This window comes from Pseudophryne corroboree (assembly GCF_028390025.1).
Source record: "Pseudophryne corroboree isolate aPseCor3 chromosome 3 unlocalized genomic scaffold, aPseCor3.hap2 SUPER_3_unloc_51, whole genome shotgun sequence".
Taxonomy (NCBI): Eukaryota; Metazoa; Chordata; class Amphibia; order Anura; family Myobatrachidae; genus Pseudophryne; species Pseudophryne corroboree.
This window is the reverse complement of record NW_026967543.1, coordinates 381,330-405,653: the sequence shown is the minus strand read 5'-3', so window position 1 is coordinate 405,653 and position 24,324 is coordinate 381,330. Positions and strand designations below refer to the sequence as shown.

Below are 24,324 nucleotides of genomic sequence, written 5' to 3'. Positions count from 1 at the left end.
TCCACACGCGGCAACCACCCGCATCTGTGCCCCACCCGCGGCACTCCCGCCCTCTCCCCCTCCCGCAGCACCAACATCCGCGGCACTCCCGCTCAGAGGCGTCACTTACTGTTATAACACCCGTTGCGGTCGCGGGTGAAAAGGGGGCGTGGACTCACGTAAGGGGCGTGGCTTTGCATAAGGGGCGTGTCTTCGCGTCCCGACCCCCGTTTTCGGCACATTGTGGGTCAGGGGATACTGCCTTCACCCGGACACTGCTGAATCTGCCACTGAGCAGGAGCCGGCACTTTGGTGTCACCCCTCAGAGGGTAACACCCGGGTGCGGCCTGCACCCCCGCACCCACGTTGTGGCGCCACTGCTCCTGCCCCCTCCCCCACCCGTAGCACAAACACCTGCGGCATCCACCAATCACCCACGGCACTCCCGCTCCCTCCCCCACCCAGAGCACCAACACCCGCAGCAACCAACCGCATTTTCCCCCCACCCGCGGCACTCCCACCCTCTCCCCCACCCACAGCACCAACACCCGCGCCACCTACCCACGGCACCCACCGCATCTACCCACCACCCATGGCAATCCACCCCCTCACCCACCCGCAGCACCAACACCCGCACCACCCGTGGCACTCTGCCCCCACCCACGGCACCAACACCCACTGCCCCCCCCTGCGGCACCCAACGCATCCCCCACATCCGCTCCCACCCGCGGCACTCCCGCCCCCACCCGTAGCTCCCACACCTGCAGCACCCCCCACCCCTCCCCCACCCGCTGCAACCCTGCCCCTCCCCCATACCCACCCTCACCCCCACCCGCAGCACCAACACCCACGCCACCTACCCGCGGCACCCACCGCATCCACCCACCACCCGTGGCACTCCACCCCCACCCGCAGCACCAACACCCGCGCCACCTACCCGCGGCACCCACCGCATCCACCCACCACCCGTGGCACTCAAAGCCCTCCCCCACCCGCAGCACCAACACCCGCACCACCCGTGGTACTCTGCCCCCACCCACAGCACCAACACCCGCTGCCCCCCCGCAACACCCAACGCATCCCCCACATCAGCTCCCACCCGCGGCACTCCCGCCCCCACCCATAGCTCCCACACCTGCAGCACCCTCCGCACCTCCTCCACCCGCTGCAACCCTGCCCCTCCCCAATACCCACCTCTCCCCCCCCGCTGCACCCTTCACCCAACTCACACCACCACCGCATCTGCCCCTACTGCACCCCTGCTCCCAACTCTCCACCCATGGCACCCCGACCCTCCACTACGCACAGCACCCCTGCTCCCGCACCCCCACCCCTCCCCTACCTGCAGCACCCCCCCACCCGCCCCTGCAACCATAGCACCCTCACACCCACCCCCAACCGCACCACTCCGGCTAACTGCCCCCTCCCCCACTCCACCCCCATACCCACCTCTCCCCCGCTACACCCCTCCACCTCACCCGCACCATCACCACCGCATTTGCCCCTCCTGCACCCTCCCCTCCCCCATCCGCAACACCCCTGCTCCCGCACCCCCTCCCCCACCCGCGCCAACCCTCGGAAACCCCCGCAGCCGCCTACCACACCCCAACCGTAGCACTACTGCACCAGTCCCTGCCCCCCGCACCTGTCCCCACACCCATGGCACCACACTCCCACCCGCAGCCCCCCACTCCCCCACCCACGGCACTCCCACACCAGCTTCTCCCACAATCCCTCCCACACCCATATCACCCCTGCTCCCAAATCTCCACCCATGGCACCCCGCCCCTACCCTACGCACAGGACCCCTGCTCCCCCACTCCCATCCCTCCCCTTCCTGCAGCACCACCCGCCCCCGCAACCGTGGCACCCTCACTCCCACCCAACCGCACCACCCCGCCAAATATCTACCGCCCTGCGTATGTTCAAAGCCGTGCAGAGGTTAACGGGGTGTAGCCCCTAACGACGGTGTGAAGAGCGCCCGTAGGGCGCGATGAATCACCTAGTTATATATAAATGTGTATGTATGTATATAATATAATTAGTATGCATTTTGTTAGATAATGCAGGTGTGAAATATTTGCTGCTATACAGTAGACCTGAGCTCACCAAATACAATTCGTATAAGATTCAGAAATAAAATGAAATTTGAATCTAGAACTTTAAGTAAAACAGATTAAAATCTTATCACAAATACATATCTGTATAATCATAAGACAAGCGTTTAGCACTTGTTGTCACCCTTGCATGGGCGGGCTTGTTCTTATCCACTCCAATTTTACTCTAAATCCAAATTGCGTGTCTTCCAACGCGTTTCGTCAATAGTGACTTCTTCAGGGGAGTTTTCTGTTAAAGGCTTTATCCTCAAATATCAGTTGTGTAGACCTGAAATAGTTGTGTAACCTTCAGACGGTATTTGTGGACTTGTTCATGATGAACACATTCCTAATTACTTGTGAATAATAGTTCCTGCTCTGTGCAGTTCTGAGGTTATGACTTTAGGGAATGTAATGGCCTGATCCAATATTGCTCAATCTAAGGTCTCCCAGTAGCCTTACTACATACATAAATGTGTCTTGCACTCAGTATTTTAACTAACAATAATAAACAGTGGAGTTTTAGTTCATGTATTGCTCAGTGCATTTAAGCCTGCAGCCCCCGACAAGGGACCCCACTATACTGCAGGTGCTACTCTATTACTCAAAATAATTACTATAAAAACAGCTATCACATTAGTGTTAGACTTTAGGTATGCTCTCAGCGGCGGAACAGTGGCCGAAAGGCTTGGATTGGTTTTCAGAGCACCAGTCTGACGTGCCACCACATCTCACGTGGCCCTCCTATTCACCAGATCTGGGACTGTGGGACTGCTTGGCTGGGTCCAACATTGTACTGTTGGTGCAGTTCCTGATGCGTTTGGAACTATTGGTGGTTGCTAGGGGTCCTAAATGTCTGTGGTCCCGATTAGTCATGATCTACTTTCACCACCACTGTTCTGCCGCTGAGATTCTTGGTGTCCATGCTTCTTCCACTGTAGATGGATACTACTCACAGTCTACAAGGGATCACCAACAAACAAATGCCGGTCTCGGCCAAAACCTATGGATCCCTTTTGCCAGTCGCATCACGTGCACGACCCATGGTTCCATCTGAAAAAGAAACAATATCTCAACAAATGTGCATTGTATCAATACCTCGGACATTCACAATGATCATCCAGTAGTTTTAGTGTCACCATCTACACGAATGTGCACATCCCGTGTCATTAATATACCCGGTGGAACCGTCCATGTTGCTGTCCGTCGCGTGCTCCAGCGCATCAAAGTGACGTCATCTGACACACGCTACGCCCGGGGACACGGAGAAAACTTCATCCACGTGACCTATAGTAACCAATGAGGACAAAAGTATCAAGTAACTTGCCAACAAAACAGTGTAACAACACCGATCAAATTCTATCCTCTTAGATATATATAGCTTTCTCCGGCAGGGTCCACAGGTTATCCACAGGATAACATTGGGATATGATGACGTGACAGCGGATTAGCAACAAACGGTCAAAGCTTTCGGCCTCCCAGCATGCAACGGTCCTGTCCATATATCCCCGACTCCTGGCTCAGGCAAATCAGTTTTTTGTTTGGTGCGGCAGGAGCCGGACCATGGTCAGAGGGCTGCTGTTTTTTAGCAGCCGTAAGTTTTCTTATTTTATTTTTATAGTACAGGTTGAGTCTCCCTTATCCAAAATGCTTGGGACCAGAGAAATTTTGGATATGGGATTTTTCCGTATTTTGGAATAATTGCATACCATAATGAGATATCATGGCAATGGGACCTAAGTCTAAGCACAGAATGCATTTATGTTACATATACACCTTATATACACAGCCTGAAGATCATTTTAGCCAATATTTTTAATAACTTTGTGCATTAAACAAAGTGTGTGTACATTCACAAAATTCATTTATGTTTCATATACACCTTATGCACACAGCCTGAAGGTAATTTAGTCTAATATGTTTAATAACTCTGTGTATTAAACAAAGTTTGTGTACATTGAGCCATCAGAAAACAAAGTTTCACTATCTCGCTCTCACTCAAAAAATTCCATATTTCGGAATATTCCGCATTTCGGAATATATGTATATGGGATACTCAACCTGTATTACTATTTTTTTTGAGTGATCTTTCTAAGCATCTTATACGCACCTCAGAGTCGCTCCAACAACTCCCTGCCGGGTCGCGACAACGCTTACCCACGTGTACAGTGAGGCAGGCAGAGGTTCTGGTGAACCTTCATGGGCTACTTTGCACAGACATTATCCAATGTAGCTGAGCAGTTTATACCAGTGATAGGATTCCCTATTAACCCATACATGCAACATTCATTCTGAGGTTTATACACCTAGGGAATTGTCAGCCTCTCATAAAATCAGGCTGAAAGGCTGGTGGTAAGTAAATCACATAGACATGATACAACATCGTCACAGTCTATACATGTTTTAGATGAGGATTCGTTGGAGGATGAGGACTCATTGCACTTCGGAAGGTCTCAGCTCAGTGGACATACCTGAGCTAATTAGTGCTATGTAATCCATTCTATCCTTAGAAGAGGCAGCAGAGCCTGTGTTAAAAACTAAGGCAACTGTGTTTAAACATCCCAAAACAGCTGATGGAAATTTTGGGTTACGCCCAGTAGGAAGTTAGAATTCCAAGAAATGGAATTCCAATTATCCTCGTCCAGCTGGGGACTGTTTAAAAAAAACAAAAAGGGAGGTGGCTCCCAAAGTAGATTCGCAGGTCTTAGATTGGTGCGAAAATCTACATTACTTTTGTTTTCAACATCAATAAATGATGTCACGGGGGTGTGGCCTGACTGGAAAGGCAGCAGGAAGCAGGATAAAGGAGCTCCTGCTTCATATAGGTCCTTTATGCCTTTTACAGCTGTCCTACGGGCTCTTTCAGGCCCTTTCTTGCCCCTCTTTGTGTTTTGACCCCCCGGTGTGTAGGTTGCAGAGCCGGGGAGCTATTCATTTGGCTTTTGCAGGTTGTGGCCTACACCTGGATCCGAAGCTGCGGACAGAAGTTGTGCAGTGATCCCACCACAGCCTGGACCTCAGCGAGGTAGCGCTGCTACTCATCGAGGGCTGTCCACTCTTGTGCCTAGCTGTTCTAGCTGTTCTGTTGGAGTCGTGTGGAGAGGCTGACTGGGGATCAGCGGTGACTGCAGCTGGAGACACTGAGCGGAGCTGATCTCCTGGCATCTGATGCGGCGCATACTACAGGGATTGGTGGCCTCAGCAGGGACGCGTCAGGTTTGTCAGCTCACTCGCCCGCAGCCTGCCTTCTCCTACTGTCCGACCGTTGAAGCCCTGAGTCTTAGCAGCAGGGAATACACGGAGCGCTTGCCTGTCATCACTCCAACAATGTCCCAGCATCTGCCCCTCTCCTCCTAACACATGGTGCTACGGGGGAATCTGGTGGAGCTGTGAATTATAGAGGACATAGAATGTATAGAGCGTTGAGTAACAGGACCATCTAGAGTGTCTTAAAACGTCTTCAACCATTACAGCTGGGTTGTGCGTCTGACAAGAAGAAGCAAATGATGTTGTAGTGGTCTCAGAAGGACCACCTGAATTCGAGGTACCAAAGAGATGGACAGGTGGGGCCGATTTGGTACCTTTTTAACCTTTTTTGGAGGCATGATAAGCCGGCTACAAAGAGACTGACCTCTCAGAGATAGGAAAATACAAATGATCTATAAATAAAAGGAGCAGTAGTACGCTGTCAGGAGGTTACATCAAGATGACCCGTTCAAAAGTAAACCTGATGTAATGCAACTCAAATAACACAATAATGACCAAGAAATTCCACTAGAAATGCTTCAATTTAGGGTAGTGATCCCGGTCCAGCTGTCAGGACACTTATTTATATTAAACCTTATTGAAGGCAGAAGACAGAGCATGCGATGGCCGGGCACCAGGATCCAAAATGGCAGCCATCTCACTTCCCAGTATCACCGCTGGGCTCCGGTGACTGTGGGCATCCCGTTCTGTCCCCAGCAGTAGCGGAATCTGCGCACCCGTGTGAGCGGGAGAGCAAGTGATCCCGCCTGAGCCAAAAGCGCCTCCAAGTCAGGTGTCTGGAGCGTGCAGGAAAGACCAGGCGTGCACAGCCCCAGAATACAGCTCTTAGCTTCATAGGCGTCACTAGGCTGCAGCAGTGAACAGTGCCCGGAGTGAGCGGAGCGAGCGGCTTTAGGGCAGTAGTAGTGGGGGACTTAATAAATAGGGTCTTGGTTCCAGCGGCGGCTGAGAGCTATTAGGTAGGGTAGATAAGAAGCCACTTAGTGAGGAGAGCTCCAGAAAGCACGTCTGGATGGACCACACCCCTCTTATTTATTATTTTATATACTAACAGGGGTGACAGGTGTGGTATATCCCTGCAAAGGCAGATCCAATCTCTTTCTCATCAGACTCTGCTGTCTTCCCTGCACTCTCACTCAGATGTTCACTGCTGCCAGTAGCACACGTATGAGAAGCAGAAGTATGGCGGCAGCTGTATAGATTCTGATATGTAATTCTCTGAATCATACTTACCGTACACACATCATCCTTATTACTATTGAGACTATAGAGGTAAGACACTGATGATGGGGATGTAAAAATAGGATTTTAATTACTTACCGAAAATACTTTTCACGTAGTCTGTAGAGGATGCTGGGGTCCATTTAGTACCATGGGGTATAGACAGATCCTTTGGGAGCCACTGGCACTTTAAGAGTTTAATAGTGTGGGCTGGTTTCCCTCTATGCCCCTCCTACCAGACTCAGTCTAGAAACTGCCAGAAGAGACGGACATACTTTGAGAGAAGGAAATACACAGATAGTGGTGAGATTCACACCAGCTCACACATAACAAAAAGGAAAGCCAAACTAACCAACTTGGAACAATTCAGTAACGGCTAAACCAACAATACTGAACCAAGTAATAATGCAGTAATACGAAGCACAGGGCGGGCGCCCAGCATCCTCTATGGACTATCAGAAAAGGATTTACCGGTAGGTAATTAAAATCCTATTTTCACTTACGTCCTAGAGGATGCTGGAGTCCATTTAGTACCATGGGGATGTACATAAGCTCCCAGTACAGGAGGGAGAGTGCTGAGGTTCCTGCAGAACTGATTGACCGAACTTAAGGTCCTCAGAGGTCAAAGTATAGAACCTGTAAAACTTAGCAAACGTGTTCAACCTTGACAAGTAGCTGCTCGGCAAAGCTGAATAGCCGAGACACCCCAGGCAGCTGCCCAGGAAGAACCCACTTTACGGGTAGAGTGGGCCTGAACAGATTTTGGAATTGCTAATCCTGCCGTGGAATAAGCATTCTGGATAGTAAGCCTGATCCAGTGTGAAATTGTCTGCTTAGAAACAGGACACCCAATCTTGTTAGGATCATAAAGTACAAATAGTGCATCCGACTTCCTGTGACGAGTAGTTCTCTTCACATAGATTTTCAAAGCCTGCACGACATCCAAGGACTTTGAGGTAATTGAGGTGTCAGTAGCCACTGGCACCACAATAGGTTGGTTGATATGAAAAGCTGACACAACCTTAGGGAGAAATTGCTGATGCGTTCTGAGCTCAGCTCTATCCTCATGGAAAATCAAGTAGGGGCTCTTGTGCGACAATGCCCCCAAATTCTGACACACGTCTGGCAGAAGCCAAGGCCAACAATGTGACCGCCTTCCAAGTAAGAAACTTTACGTCCACCTCCTGTAAAGGTTCGAACCAATCCGATTGCAGGAACTGCAGCACCACATTAAGATCCCAAGGTGCCATAGGAGGCACAAAGGGTGGTTGGATGTGCAGAACTCCTTTCAAGAAAGTCTGAACCTCAGGGATAACAGCCAATTGTTTCTGGAAGAAAATAGACATTGCCAAAATCTAGACCTTGATGGAGCCCAAGCGTAGGCCAACATCCACAGCTGCTTGCAGAAAGAGGAGAAAATGTCCCAGTTGAAACTCCACCGTAGGAAACTTCTTGGATTCACACCAAGACACATACTTTTTCCAAATCCGATGGTAATGCTTAGACGTTACCCCCTTCCTAACTTGGATCAGAGTAGGTATAACCTTATTCGGAATGCCCTTCCAAGCTAAGATCTGGCGTTCAACCTCCATGCCGTCAAACGTAGCCCCGGTAAGTCTTGATAGGCGAACAGCCCCTGCAGTAGAAGGTCCTCACGAAGAGGAAGAGGCCTCGGATCCTCCAGCAAAAGATCCGAGTACCAAGCCCGCCTTGGCCAGTCCAGAGCAATGAGGATTGCCGGAACTCTTGATCTTTTTATTAGTTTGAGAATCCTTGGGATGAGTGGAAGTGGAGGGAACACATACACTGACTGGAACACCCACGGAGTCACCAGGGCGTCCACTGCCTGTGGGTCTCGTGACCTGGGATAGTACCTCTGAAGCTTCTTGTTGAGGCGAGAGGCCATCATGTCTATCTGAGGTATACCTCATCGGTGTGTTACTTCTGTGAATACCTCCGGGTGGAGTCCCCATTCTCCTGAATGGAGATCTTGTCTGCTGAAGAAGTCCGCTTCCCAGTTGTCCACTCCTGGAATGAAGATCGCCGACAGCGCCTGTCTTTCTGCCCAGAGGAGGATTCTTGTTACCTCTGTCATTGCAGCCCTGCTCTTCATTTCACCCTGCCTGTTTATGTAGGACACGGCTTGTGACATTGTCCGACTAAACCTGAATGGCTCGATCTTGCAAAAGATGAGCCGCTTGTAGAACCGTGCATCCGTGGTTAGAAGAATCCAATTCTGAATCCCGAACCTGCAACCCTCGAGCAGGTGAGAAGTTTGCAGCCACCAAAGTAGTGAAATTCTGGCTTTCGGCAACAGGCATATCCATTGGTTCATGTGAAGATGTGATCCCGACCACTTGTCCAGGAGATCCAGCTGGAAGAACTGTGCATGGAATCTTCCATATTGTAGAGCCTCATAGGAGGCTACCATCTTCCCCAGAAGGCGAATGCACCGATGAACCGATACCCAGGGAGGTTTCAAGACATCCCGGACCATTGATTGGATCACCAACGCTTTCTCCACTGGTAGAAACACCCTCTGCACTACCGTGTCGAGTATCATCCCCAGGAAGGGCAGTCTCCTTGTCCGTTACAAATGTAACTTTGTAAGGTTCAGGATTCACCCATGATCCCAGAGTAGTTGAGTTGAGAGCGCATTACTCAGAGGCATCTTCCAAGGAGAAGCTGTTGCAATCAGCAGATCATCCAGATATGGAATTATGTTTGCGTAGGAGGAGCATCATCTCCGCCATGACCTTGGTGAACACCCTTGGTGCTGTGGAGAGGCCAATGGCAACATATGGAACTGATAGTGACAGTCCTGTAGTGCAAACCGTAGATAGGCCTAGTGAGGTGGCCAGATCGGAATGTGAAGGTACGCATCCTTGATGGGATACTAGGAATTCTCCCTCCTCCAGACCTTTGATCACCACTCTCAGAGACTCCATCTTGAATTGGAAAACCCTCAAGTAGGGGTTCAACGACTTCAGGTTCAATATAGGCCTTACCGAACTGTCCGGTTTTGCTACCACAAACAGGTTTGAGTAATAACCCTTGGTTTTTGGGTGAGGTGGAACTGGAACAATGACATTTGTTTGTACCAATTTTTTAATTGCTTCCTGTAGGACAGCACTTACTGTCAGCAAAGCTGGTAAGCCTGATTTGAAGAATCTGTGAGGTGAGAGTTCCTGAAACTCCAATCTGTACCCCTAGGTAACAATATCCTTCACCCAGGGGTCTAGGCATGATGACACCCAGACGTAACTGAAATCTTTTAGTCTCGATCCCACCTTCCTAATCTCCAGGCTGAGAGGTTCACCGTCATGCTGAATATTTGTAGGAAATAGAACCTGGTTTCTGTTCCTGGGAACCTGTTGGTGCAGGTTTTTTAGATCTTCCCCGACCTCCTCTAAAGAAGGTTGGAGGGGGTTTGGATTTTTTTTAATTTTGCAGTCCAAAAGGGCTGCAGTGTATGTGTAGGATAATATTTCCTAGCTGGGGCTGCTGCGGAGGGAAGAAATGTTGACTTACCCGCAGTCGCCGTGGAAATCCACGCATCCAATGCGTCCCCAAATAGTGCCTAACCTGTGAATGGCAGGTTCTCCACACTTTTCTTGGATACTGCATCCGCAGTCCATTGGCGTAGCCAGAGTCCTCTGCATGCCGAGACAGCCATGGAAGTGGCAGGCCAATGTCCTTCATGGCCTCCACCATGAAACCTGCAGAATCCTGTATGTGATGTAAAAACAAGTCAATGTCACTCCTATCCATAGTATCTAAGTCCTCTAGTAAGGTGCCTGACCACTTTACTATGGCTTTAGAAATCCACGCACAAGCAATAGTGGGCTTTAGAGCCACGCCTGTAGCAGTTTATAGTGATTTGAGCGTAATCTCAATCTTGCGATCAGCCTGCTCCTTTAAGGCGGTTGAACCAGCGACAGGTAAAACCACCTTTTTAGACAGCCTAGATACAGAAGCATCTAGTATAGGTGGGTTTTCCCACTTCTTCCTATCCTCTTCAGGGAAAGGGAAAGCAATGAGAATTCTTTTAGGGATCTGGATTTTTTTCTCTGGGTTTTCCCAGGATTTTTCAAACAAGGAGTTTAACTCCATGGAAGCAGGGAAGGTAAGCGAGGACTTCTTATTTACTGTAAAATAAGATTACTCTACTTGTTCCGGAACTTTCTCAGAAATATGCAAAACATCCCTAATGGCTTCAGTCATTAGCTGCACCCCTTTAGCAAGGGCTACATCCTCCCCTGCATATCCCCATCACCGTCCTCTGTCGGTATCAGTGTCAGCTTGCATTATCTGGGCAAGTGTACGTTTTTGTGGGTATGTAGGTGGGGTTTTAGATGAAGTAGTGGGAGCTTAATACTTCAAACCCACCACAGATTGTCTCAAAAACTGCGTCTCTTTCTCAGTATGTGACATCCTTGTTGAAATCTGGGATATCATTCCCCTTAAAGAATCCACCCATGGTGGTTTGGATTCAGAAGGCTGAGACAGCACATTGCAGTCCTAAGTACATGGAATAGACTCCTCAGGAGAAGATAAACACTCTGCAGCACAGGACACAGAGTCCTTAGACATGGTAATGTGGATATACACACTTACACACACAGGAAAATGTCAGACACAGTTCCCCCAGAGTACCTTCAGAGAGTCACAGAGTATAAGGAGCCAGCCACACAGCGCCCCTGTAGGCAGTTATGATAAAAGCCCGGCGCTAACTAACTGACCTTAATAGGGAGGGCAGCGCTCCCTGTCAGTGTCCTAGTTCCTATGATCTGCCGGGAGAAAATGGCGCTGGTGAGTGCTGGATCCGCTCTGAGAGGAAGCACCGCCCCTTGTAATGGCGAGCGGCTTCCTGCACTAATTGTTTATACTGGCCTGAGGATTTTAGTGCTAACAGGGGGATTAGCCCCTGTTAGCTGTGTGACCAGTGTAGGGTTTATCCGCGCTGGCTTAGGACGCCCCTCAAAGCGCCTACACTGTGTGTTGCTGAGCCTTCCTGGAGCGCAGCCTGTCAGAGCTGCGCTCCCACCCTTGTGCCGCCATATCCGCCGGCGACCCGCTAACTGGGATGCCGGCGCTGTACTCCCCACTCTTCTTTCTTCTGGCTCTGTTACGGGGTGGCGGCCGTGCTGCGGGAGTGAGCAGTCGCCTCGTGGGCTTGTGATCAGCACCCTCAGGAGCTCAGTGTCCTGTCAGAGGAGTAGAGAACCATTAACTCTTCAGGAAGTTGGTTCCTACTCCCCCCTAAGTCCCAGGAAGCAGAGAGACTGTTGCCAGCAGCCTTCCTGTAACCTAACTAACTCTAGAAAATAAAAAACTAAGAAAACTCCTAGGAGCTCCCCTAGCTGTGACCGGCTCCTCCGGGCACATTTTCTAAACTGAGTCTGGTAGGAGGGGCATAGAGGGAGGGGCCAGCCCACACTATTAAACTCGTAAAGTGCCAGTGGCTCCCAAAGGACCCGTCTATACCCCATGGTATTAAATGGACCCCAGCATCCTCTAGGACGTAAAAGAAAATAGATTATAACCTAGCAGATGATGATGATGATGATGATTACAGGGTATCATATGGTGTATTGCATGTAAAGTACCTTGTTCCACACCTACTATGCTGTAAAAATATACCTTATATAAGGGTGAGTAACACATGTACAGGCTTACCAGCGTATGAGCACACACATAAAGAAATGCTACCTTACCAATGCTTCCAGGAGTAACATTAGGAGACATTTCTCTGATCCATCAGCTCATACGACTGATGTTATTGTTCATCTAAAATCTCCAATTCATACGATATGTTCCCCATCCATTGTTTTACATTGGTGCTGACATAGGACTTGGCGAGTGACTACATCTCCATTTATACTTCATGGTTAGTTACCAGTACAAGAGAGAGATATATCTAAGTCTTATTATAATATTACATTTGTTATTGTGAGTGTTCTCAGGAGGGTGGACACAATGATAGTCTGAGACACAATATTATAAAGCCTTCATTAAAAGTTATGTTTTATTATACACACACATTTACAATTAAGTGTCCCAGAGAGTCGTCTTTTCCTATTGTTTACAAGATTAATATTGTTACAGAAAATGTCACATTTCCATAATGTACTTTATTACCAGCAGATGGACACACAAGCAGGAATATCTCAGAAGGACATCTAATGTTATCCCCGGATTGTGACATTAGAGATAATGACAGTATACAGGAATCTCCAGGAGATAACCCCATTACCCCAATTATACATCCAGCTCTATCAGCTGATCCCTCTGATCCTGGGAAATGTTCTCCTGATCACTCTGATATTGGTGCATCTGTTACAGCTCTGACAGTAGATACAGTGTTTCCCTGTTCTATAGATGCCATATGTTTTACAAAGAACACAAAGCCTATTAACGCACACACAGGTAAGGCAGGTGAGAGGCCACTGATATGTACTGAGTGTGAGAAATGTTTTACATACAAATCAGATCTTTTTATACATCAGAGAAGTCACACAGGTGAGAATCCATTTTCTTGCTCTGAGTGCGGGAAATGTTTTACACAAAAATCACAACTTGTTACACATCAGCAAAGTCACACAGCTGAGAAGGCATTTCCATGTTCTGAGTGTGGAAAATGTTTTGCATACAAATCAGATCTTGTTATACATCACAGAAGTCACACAGGTGAGAAGCCATTTTCTTGCTCTGAGTGCGGGAAATGTTTTACAAAGAAATCACATCTTATTACACATCAGAGAAGTCACACAGGTGAGAAGTCATTTCCATGTTCTGGGTGTGGGAAATGTTTCGCACAGAAATCAGATCTTGTTATACATCACAGAAGTCACACAGGTGAGAAGCCATTTTCTTGCTCTGAGTGCGGGAAATGTTTTACACGGAAATCACATCTTTTTAGACATCAGCAAAGTCACACAGGTGAGAAGCCATTTCCATGTTCTGAGTGTGGGAAATGTTTTGCACACAGCTTAAATCTTGTTAGACATCATAGAAGTCACACAGGTGAGAAACCATTTTCTTGCTCTGAGTGTGGGAAATGTTTTACAAGGAAATCAAATCTTGTTATACATCACAGAAGTCACACAGGTGAGAAGGCATTTCCATGTTCTGAGTGTGGGAAATGTTTTGCACACAAATCAGATCTTGTTTTACATCACAGAAGTCACACAGGTGAGAAGCTGTTTTCTTGCTCTGAGTGTGGGAAATGTTGTGTAAGTAAATCACATCTTGTTATACATCACAGAAGTCACACAGGTGAGAAGCCATATTCTTGCTCTGAGTGCGGGAAATGTTTTACACAAAAATCACATCTTGTTACACATCAGCAAAGTCACACAGGTGAGAAGCCATTTCCATGTTCTGAGTGTGGGAAATGTTTTGCACACAAATCACATCTTGTTAGACATAACAGAAGTCACACAGGTGAGAAACCATTCTCTTGCTCTGAGTGTGGGAAATGTTTCACACGGAAATCACAACTTGTTACACATCAGCAAAGTCACACAGGTGAGAAGACATTTCCATGTTCTGTGTGTGGGAAATGTTTTGCACGGAAATCAGATCTTGTTATACATCACAGAAGTCACACAGGTGAGAAGGCATTTCCATGTTCTGAATGTGGGAAATGTTTTGCACGGAAATGAGATCTTGTTATACACCACAGAAGTCACACAGGTGAGAAGCCATATTCTTGCTCTGAGTGCGGGAAATGTTTTGCACAGAAATCAGATCTTGTTATACATCACAGAAGTCACGCAGTTGAGAAGCCATTTTCTTGCTCTGAGTGTGGGAAATGTTTTACCTGGAAATCACATCTTGTTAGACATCAGCGAACTCACAGAGGTGTGAGGCCATTTCTATACTCTGAGAAATAAATCAGCTCTTGTTGAACACAATAGAAATCTCTGAGGTGAGGAACCATTTTAATCTTCTGGGGTATACTCATCATTGCCATGCATTGTTCTTCAAGGTTCTTATCCTATCACCTATGCTTTTTGAAATACACATGTTACCGCAGGGTGAAATAATCAGATGTCATGTCCTCATCTACCACTGCTATGCAAATGACCTGCCTTTTGCTCCAGGTACTGAGAACCCAGTACCAATCCTAAATGGTTGTCTAGCTGAGCTCCAGGTGTGGGTGATGCCAGTTGGCTGTGATTCAGTCCTGGTGAGACAGGCCCTTATGATAGAAGCTCACCAACAAAGGGCAGGGCTACAGCTCAGCTTTGCAAACCAACCAGACTTACACTTGGGGGTTTAGAGTTACAAAATGCTGATCCTGTGTGGAATCTTGGTGTCCTGGATGGTGGAGTGACACTTAGACATCAGTATCTGCCACAATCAGATCCTCATCTGAGGAACATAGCCAGACTCCAGCACTTATTTCCCTCAGACGATCTACCTACAGTCATACATGTACTTGTATCATCACACATAGACTACTGCAATGTCCTGTACCTGGGTCTCCCAGCAAAAGAATTGCATCGGTTGTACCTTGTACAGAATGCAGCAGCCAGGCTGTTACCCAACCATCCTGTTCCTGCCACATAACACCCATTCTCTGCTATCTTCACCGGCTGCCTGTAAGATGGTGACTCTTACATAATCTTACTGACTTTCCCAGCCCTACATGACCAGGGTCCATGGTACCAGAAGCAGCTTCTGCCTCCTTACTGCCCTGCTTTCTTCCACCTGCAGATGAAGGACTGTTACCAGCAGTACCAAGATTCCCCAATAAGTTCTGAGATGTCAAACGGGGAGACAGGGTGGTGGCACTAGTGCTGTAGCGGGGGCTGCCGGAGGCACTGTCTGTGGGTAATATCCCCAAGCAGTGCTAAGGTGTCAGAGGGGAGACAGGGCAGTGGCAGTAGTGGGGGGAGGCAGGGTGGGTGGCAGTAGCTGGAGGGGTAGGTGACATTTGGGAAGTCTGGGCGGTAGCAGTAGTGGGGGGAGACAGGGTGGTGACAGTAGTGGGGGAGACAGGGCGAATGCAGTTGTGGGGGTGAGACATGGCAGTTGCAGTAGTGTGGGGAGGTGGGGTGGGTGGCAGTAGTGTGAGGGGCGGGGGGCTAGTTGGGGGAGATGGGGTAGTGGGGGGAGATAAGGCGATGGCAGTAGTGGGGAGAGATGGTGGTGACAGTGGAGAGGAGACAGGGTGGGTGGCAGTAGTTGGGGGAGACAGAGCGGTGGCAGTAGTAGAAGGAGACGGTGGTAGTGGGGGGAGATGGGGCGGGTGGCAGTTGTGTGTGGAGACAGGGTGGTGGCAGTAGTGGAAGGAGACAGGGCAGTGGCAGTAGTGGGGGAGACGGTGGGAGGCAGTAGTGGGGAATACAGGGCGGATGGTCGCAGTGCAGTACCAGGGGCTGCTGGAGGCAGTAAATAGGTGTATGGGTCCCGCACAGAACCAGTTGATAATTAGACTTAATGATGATTCTGCTTCCTTAGTTCTAATTAATCCCTTGTATGTGTTACTGTTATTTGCTGTGTCAGCCTTTATGTGTGTTCTGTATAATAATCCTGAAAGTAGTGCTGCTACCGATCTCATATCATTTGTAGTAACTTGGAAAAGATGAGATATGAGGTGCACTCTGGAAGCTTATAGGGGGTTAATAAGAGATGAACGCAGATGTGACATCACGCAGCCCCCCCAGAAAATGGTCCCGCCCTGCCCACGTTCACCCCTCAGGGATGCGGCCACAATGAATGTGTCTGTGCGGCCACTGCGCACGTGCATTTTGTCACCACCATCAAACTGCTGCGGGCCGCTATTGCTGCTGGGTCTGAATGACCCCCATAGGGTTTTGGCTCTCCTGATATGAATCTGTTTTATTTACCTGCAATACTATAATGTAACTTGAATTGTTTCTGTGCTTTAAGGATATTTTATCCATGTTGTGCAGAGTAAAGTATTTTTTAAGTTTAGATTTAGAGAAAAATCTGTGTATTAAAGATAAGAAATATAGTTGTTTAAAAACAAAAGATTTCCGTTGTGTCTTTTTGTGTGTCTGTGTATTATCTTATTTCCAGATAATTGTCGCTATGGTGACAGAAACAATTTCCTGTTAATGTGTCACTTGTATTGTTACTTTTGTGTTTAGTAGGTGGGCTCGGAAATGTTATCCTTTTCCTCGCAGCCCCAGTTGCTGGAGAAAATGAAGGAGGAGCTGTTGACGGTTTACGTTCCGCTTCAGTTGTATGAGCCAACCGATAGAGGGAATAAACCGAAAGTGTTAATACCAAAGATTAGCTAATCTGGTTGGAGGTGCGCCATTAAGCAAATTGCAATGACTGGTTAGGGGGTTTAGAAAAAAATGCTAGTGGGCTTATATCTAAAGAAGTCTTAATGTGTGGTGCACTCTTTTTTTCTTTATGTTTCATGAATAAATTAAAACATAACTTTTATTTCTCATACATCCTAGAGGATGCTGGGGACACTTCAAGAACGATGGGGTATAGATGGCATCCGCAGGAGACATGGGCACTGTAAGACTTTTAATTGGTGTGACCTGGCTCCTCCCTCTATGCCCCTCCTCCAGACTCCAGATTAGATCTGTGCCCAGGCAGACTGGATGCACTCTGAGGAGCTCTGAAAATTCTTTATGTTAGGTTTTTTATTTTCAGGGAGGCTGCTGGCAACAGTCTCCCTGCTTCATGGGACTTAGGGGAGAGAAGTCAGACCTACTTCTAGTGAGTTTAAAGGCTCTGCTTCTTTGGCTACAGGACACCATTAGCTCCTGAGGGTCTGATCGCTAGGTACGCCTAGATGCTCGTTCCCAGAGCCGGCCGTCACCCCCCTTGCAGAGCCAGAAGTCAGAAGACAGGCGAGTAGAAGAAGAAAAGAAGACTTCAGTGACGGCTTCTGATTTACCGCACAGCGATCGCGCTGCACACCATGCTCCCACACACAGAGGCACTGTAGGGTGCAGGGCTCGGGGGAGGGGGGGGTGTTACCCTATAAATCCTCAAAAAGGCACTGGCACCCCGCCAGTGTAAACATTCGTTGGAAAATAGCGGGATTAAGCGTGCCATTGAGGGGCCGGAGCTTCCTCACAGCCACACAATACACTGCTAGACATAGGCAGGGTGCCCTGGGCAGTTAATACACTCATTTTTGGCAAAAGGGGCATAAACACACTCTGTCCTACCCCCGCCAATTACATTAATTATTTAAGTAAGAGCGGGAGAAGTGTGCCATTATGGGGCGGGGCTTCTTCCTCACTAAGCCAGCACACTTCTCAGTGCCATTAAGAGAAACGCTTGTCCTCCCTTCACTACTGATTTGTATCAGGGTGCATATAAAAAGGGGGGGGTGTATATGTTATATTATAGAGCGCTGCAGGTCTGTTTATGTTATATTTCACATATTTGTGTGTTTACACTGGGGTGCGAGCTGGCTAATCCTTTTTGTGTCCCTCTGACAGAGGTCTGTCCCCTATCAGTCCCAGTGTGTCTGTAGGTGTGTGTGATACACGTGGGTGACATATCGGAGGCAGGGAGTTCATTCACGGAGGAAACCGTTTGGGGACACAGAGTTGTAAGGTGGTGACGCTACCGGCACACCAAGAGCCTGCATGGGTGCATGAAATACGTGGTGGTTTGCATCATATCAATAAGAGATTAGATAAGTCTGTATCTAATGCTGCATGCTGAATATGTAGAAGATATGTTGGTCAGCTTTCCGTTCTTTCATCTGCAGGCGACCCTCTCTGGGTCACATGAAGTCCATTTAAATGTTATGGCTACTGCTACCGACACAGACTCTGACAGACTCTGACTCCTGAGTCGACGAGGGGGACTCCAGGGAAATAGATCAACTCCCTCCCACGTGCGTAATATATTCTTTCCCGGCAGTCACCCCCTGTGTTAGATTAGTGCATGGTCCAGGTTGACAAAGAAGGTAATTCTCCCTGCACCTGGCACGGCTTCACTAAAAGAGCCGGCGGACCGAAAGATGGAAATGACATTGAAATCCATTTGCTACCAATGGTACGCTGATCAGGCCCACTATTGCCTGCTCGTGGGTGAGTCACACTATTGAAAAAGGGTCAGACAGCGTGTCATCAGAAATTGACACGATTGATAAAGATGAGATACTCCTTAAGTTAGGGATTATCAAAGACGCAAAGAAGCAATGAAAGATATTGGACTCTTGAGTTCACAGGCCGCTACCATAGCAGTATCGGCTCAGCGGATGCAGATTCCAAAGAGAAATATGGAGGCTCTTCCATATAAGGGGACGCCTTATTTGGCGATGGACTGGATGCATTAGTCTCAGCGGCTACCAAAGGAAAGTCAGCATTTTTGCCCTCTGAACCTGCACTGGCAATAAAGATCACCCTCACATGCAGTCCTTTTTTGGCCCAGTAAGTACAGAGAGACGTTTCCCCTTTTTCGCAGGACGGGGAAGAGATGAAAAGATGTCTACAACGGCTTCAGATTCCAAGAACAGAAGTCTACCCCTGCTTCTGTCAAGTCTACAGAATGACGCTGGGGATCCCTCATGGGAGGTAGCTTGGATGGGGGCACATCTAAAAACTGCTCAGTCAGGATTGGAGTCAATCTGACCTGGATCCCTGGGTGTTACAAATGGGTGGTCTTCGGTATGCCGACTGACAGGATCCCGGCGCACAGTATACCAGCACCGGAATCCCGACAGCCGGCATACCGACACTAATTCTTCCTCGTGGGGGTCCACAACCCCCCTGGAGGGAGAATAAAATAGCGTGGCGAGCGCAGCGAGCCTGCAAGGGGCTCATTTGCGCTCGCCACACTGTCGGTAAGCCGGTAGTCAGGCTCCCGACGCCGGTATGCTGGTCAACGGGAGCTCGACCGCTGGCATACCATACTGAACCCATTACAAATAGTGTCCCAGGAATACAGACTGGGGTTTCAAGACGTTTCCCCATGCCGATTTTTAAAACAGACCTTGCCAACGTCTCAGAGAGAGAAGCACTTATAACAGTAATTCACATTTTATGTCAGAACCAGGACATAATCCTGGTGCCTGGGTCACAACAAAGGGAGGGGTTTATTCAAGCCTCTTTGTAGTTCCGAAACTGGACGGCTCGGTCTGACTGATCTTGAACCTAAAATCTGAATCTCTACTTGAAATGTTTCAAGTTCAAGATGGAACACTGGGGGCAGTGTTTTCCAGTCTAGAGGAGGGGGATTACAGGGGGTCAGTTGATGTAAAGGATGCTTACCTGCATGTTCCCATTTATCCTCCTTACCAGACTTAGCTGAGTTTCGCGGTTCAGGATTGCCATTACCATTCCAGACGTTACCTTTCGTTTTCTCCACGGCGCAGAGGGTTGTCACCAAGGTGTTGGTGGAGACGATGGTTCTCCGGCCTCAAGAAGGGGTCAATATAATTCCGTATCTAGAAGATCTCCTGATGAAGGCGAGATTTAGTGAGCATGTGGTACAAAACATTGCGCTCTCCCTGACCATACCAACAACACGGTTGGATTATAAATTTTCCAGGAAAGATTATTTTATCTTTCGGGACGATTATGAACAGGGTAGTTCAGAGAGTTTTTCTTCTGGTGGAAAAGGCTCTGGAAATCCAGAAAATGGTAATACTAGTTTTGAAACTATCGACAGTGTCGATCCATCAGTGCAAATATTGTGACGGCCTACAAGGCCATACAGGTTGGCAGGTTCCATGCCAGGGTATTCCAGGGGGACCTGTTGGTAAAGTGGATCCCACCTACACATGCACCAGAAGATAGTCCTGTTGTCAAAAGCCAGGAGTTCACTCCTGTGGTGGCTACACAGCTCGCACCTATTAGAGGGACGCAAGTTTGGAATTCAGGACTGGGTCCTGGTAACCACGGATACAAGTCTCCAGGGCTGAGGAGCTGTCACTCAAGGAAACTTTCATGGAAAATGCTAAAGTCAGGAAGCCTGCCTTCAAATGAACATGCTGGTATTGAGAGACATTTACAAATGTCTTCAACAAACGGTACATCTTCAAGATCATCGTAATGCCCATTACACATTATTATACACTGTAATGCCCATTACACATTATTACACACCGTAATGCCCATTACACATTATTATACACCGTAATGCCCATTACACATTATTATACACCGTAATGCCCATTACACATTATTACACACCATAATGCCCATTATACATTGGCCCTCATTCCGAGTTGTTCGCTCGGTATTTTTCATCGCATCGCAGTGAAAATCCGCCTAGTACGCATGCGCAATGTTCGCACTGCGACTGCGCCAAGTAACTTTGCTATGAAGATAGTATTTTTACTCACGGCTTTTTCTTCGCTCCGGCGAACGTAGTGTGATTGACAGGAAATGGGTGTTACTGGGCGGAAACACAGCGTTTTAGGGGCGTGTGGCTGAAAATGCTACCGTTTCCGGGAAAAACGCAGGAGTGGCCGGGGAAACGGTGGGAGTGCCAGGCCGAACGCTGGGTGTGTTTGTGACGTCAACCTGGAACGAAAAGCACTGAACTGATCGCACAGGCACAGTAAGTCTGAAGCTACTCAGAAACTACGACGAGGTTTGTGATCGCAATATTGCGAATACTTCGGTCGCACTTTTAAGAAGCTAAGATTCACTCCCAGTAGGCGGCGGCTTAGCGTGTGTAACTCTGCTACATTCGGCTTGCGTGCGATCAACTCGGAATGAGGGCCATTATTACACACCGTAATGCCCGTTACACATTATTACACAGTGTTATGTGGATTATGGGAACTATGGGCAGAATTGCGTTTATAGAAGATGGCGCTTAGAGCTCCTCTCCTTTTTTATTTGCTGTGTTTTGTGTATAATTGTATTTTTATTGAGTGTTTTATGTGTGCAATATAGGTATATGGGATCGTGGCCGGTGTTTTCTAGTCAGGCATCCATGCTTCTTTGTGTGTTTACAGCCGGATGTGCAGGTCACGTCCGCGTGATGTGAGGTGGTATATAAGTACAGACGGCACATTTGGTGACCTTACGGACCACTCACCAGGCCAGCAATGGGGGGTACAAAGGGATCCCCCGTCACGGGCCTAGTGGGTCAGAGGGTCCCAGTGATCCAGTAGGACAAAAAACAGTGCTGTATCACATAGATGAGAAATACAGACACCTGCCACAGATCTGACGTTGCTTAAGTAAGAAAAATACAACCAGGCAAGCGAAGAGAACACCCCCTCCTTCCCGGTTACCTCCGTCACCAGGTCTGTGGACTTCATTATACTGTACCCATGCCGGCAGATACTCTCCCCTGCTCCCCACTGATGATGCAGCACAAGCTGCAGCACTGCTTGCACTACACAGCAGATACTCTCCCCTCCTCCCCACTGATGATGCAGCACAAGCTGCAGCACTGCTGGCTCCACACAGCAGATACTCTCCCCTGCTCCCCACTGATGATGCAGCACTGCTGGCACCACACAGCAGATACTCTCCCCTGCTCCCTGCTGATGATGCAGCACTGCTGGCACCACACAGCAGATACTCTCCCCTGCTCCCCACTGATGATGCAGCACTGCTGGCACCACACAGCAGATACTCTCCCCTGCTCCCTGCTGATGATGCAGCACAAGCTGCAGCACTGCTGGCTCCACAAAGCAGATACTCTCCCCTGCTCCCCACTGATGATGCAGCACAAGCTGCAGCACTGCTGGCTCCACACAGCAGATACTCTCCCCTGCTCCCCACTGATGATGCAGCACAAGCTGCAGCACTGCTGGCACCACACAGCAGATACTCTCCCCTGCTCCCCACTGATGATGCAGCACAAGCTGCAGCACTGCTGGCTCCACACAGCAGATACTCTCCCCTGCTCCCCACTGATGATGCAGCACAAGCTGCAGCACTGCCGGCTCCACACAGCAGATACTCTCCCCTGCTCCCCACTAATGATGCAGCACTGCTGGCACTACACAGCAGATACTCTCCCCTGCTCCCTGCTAATGATGCAGCACTGCTGGCACTACACAGCAGATACTCTCCCCTTCTCCTCACTGATGATGCAGCACAAGCTGCAGAACTGCCGGCTCCACACAGCAGATACTCTCCCCTGCTCCCCACTGATGATGCAGCACACGCTGCAGCACTGCTGGCTCCACACAGCAGATACTCTCCCCTGCTCCCCACTGATGATGCAGCACAAGCTGCAGCACTGCTGGCACCACACAGCAGATACTCTCCCCTGCTCCCCACTGATGATGCAGCACAAGCTGCAACACTGCTGGCTCCACACAACAGATATTCTCCCCCCGCTGCTCACTGATGATGCAGCACAAGCTGCAGCACTGCTGGCTCCACACAGCAGATACTCTCCCCTGCTCCCTGCTAATGATGCAGCACTGCTGGCACTACACAGCAGATACTCTCCCCTTCTCCTCACGGATGATGCAGCACAAGCTGCAGAACTGCCGGCTCCACACAGCAGATACTCTCCCCTGCTCCCCACTGATGATGCAGCACACGCTGCAGCACTGCTGGCTCCACACAGCAGATACTCTCCCCTGCTCCTCACTGATGATGCAGCACGAGCTGCAGCGCTGCTGGCTCCACACAGCAGATACTCTCCCCTGCTCCCCACTGATGATGCAGCACGAGCTGCAGCACTACTGGCTCCACACAGCAGATACTCTCCCCTGCTCCCCACTGATGATGCAGCACAAGCTGCAGCCCTGCTGGCTCCACACAGCAGATACTTTCCCCTGCTCCCCACTGATGATGCAGCACAAGCTGCAGCCCTGCTGGCTCCACACAGCAGATACTCTCCCCTGCTCCCCACTGATGATGCAGCACAAGCTGCAGCACTGCCGGCTCCACACAGCAGATACTCTCCCCTGCTCCCCACTAATGATGCAGCATGAGCTGCAGCACTGCTGGCACCACACAGCAGATACTCTCCCCTGCTCCTCACTGATGATGCAGCACAAGCTGCAGCACTGCTTGCATCACACAGCAGATACTCTCCCCTGCTCCTTACTGATGATGCAGCACTGCCGGCTCCACACAGCAGATACTCTCCCCTGCTCCCCACTGATGATGCAGCACAAGCTGCAGCACTGCTGGCTCCACACAGCAGATACTTTCCCCTGCTCCTCACTGATGATGCAGCACAAGCTGCAGCACTGCTGGCTCCACACAGCAGATACTCTCCCCTGCTCCTCACTGATGATGCAGCACAAGCTGCAGCACTGCTGGCTCCACACAGCAGATACTTTCCCCTGCTCCTCACTGATGATGCAGCACAAGCTGCAGCACTGCTGGCACCACACAGCAGATACTCTCCCCTGCTCCTCACTGATGATGCAGCACAAGCTGCAGCACTGCTGGTTCCACACAGCAGATACTCTCCCCTGCTCCTCACTGATGATGCAGCACAAGCTGCTGCACTGCCGGCTCCACACAGCAGATACTCTCCCCTTCTCCACACTGATGATGCAGCACAAGCTGCAGCACTGCTGGCACCACACAGCAGATACTCTCCCCTGCTCCCCACTGATGATGAAGTACAAGCTGCAGCACTGCTGGCACCACACAGCAGATACTCTCCCCTGCTCCCCACTGATGATGCAGCACTGCTGGCTCCACACAGCAGGTACTCTCCCCTGCTCCCCACTGATGATGCAGCACTGCTGGCTCCACACAGCAGATACTCTCCCCTGCTCTCCACTGATGATGCAGCACAAGCTGCAGCACTGCTGGCACCACACAGCAGATACTCTCCCCTGCTCCCCACTGATGATGCAGCACAA

At 49.4% G+C, this 24,324-nt stretch overlaps 1 pseudogene; it reads left to right on the top strand.

Annotated features, from left to right (window-relative positions):
* Positions 1–12,710: 12,710 nt before the first annotated feature.
* LOC134984412 (zinc finger protein 260-like) overlaps positions 12,711–24,324 on the top strand; it is a 148,302-nt pseudogene continuing 136,688 nt past the window's right edge.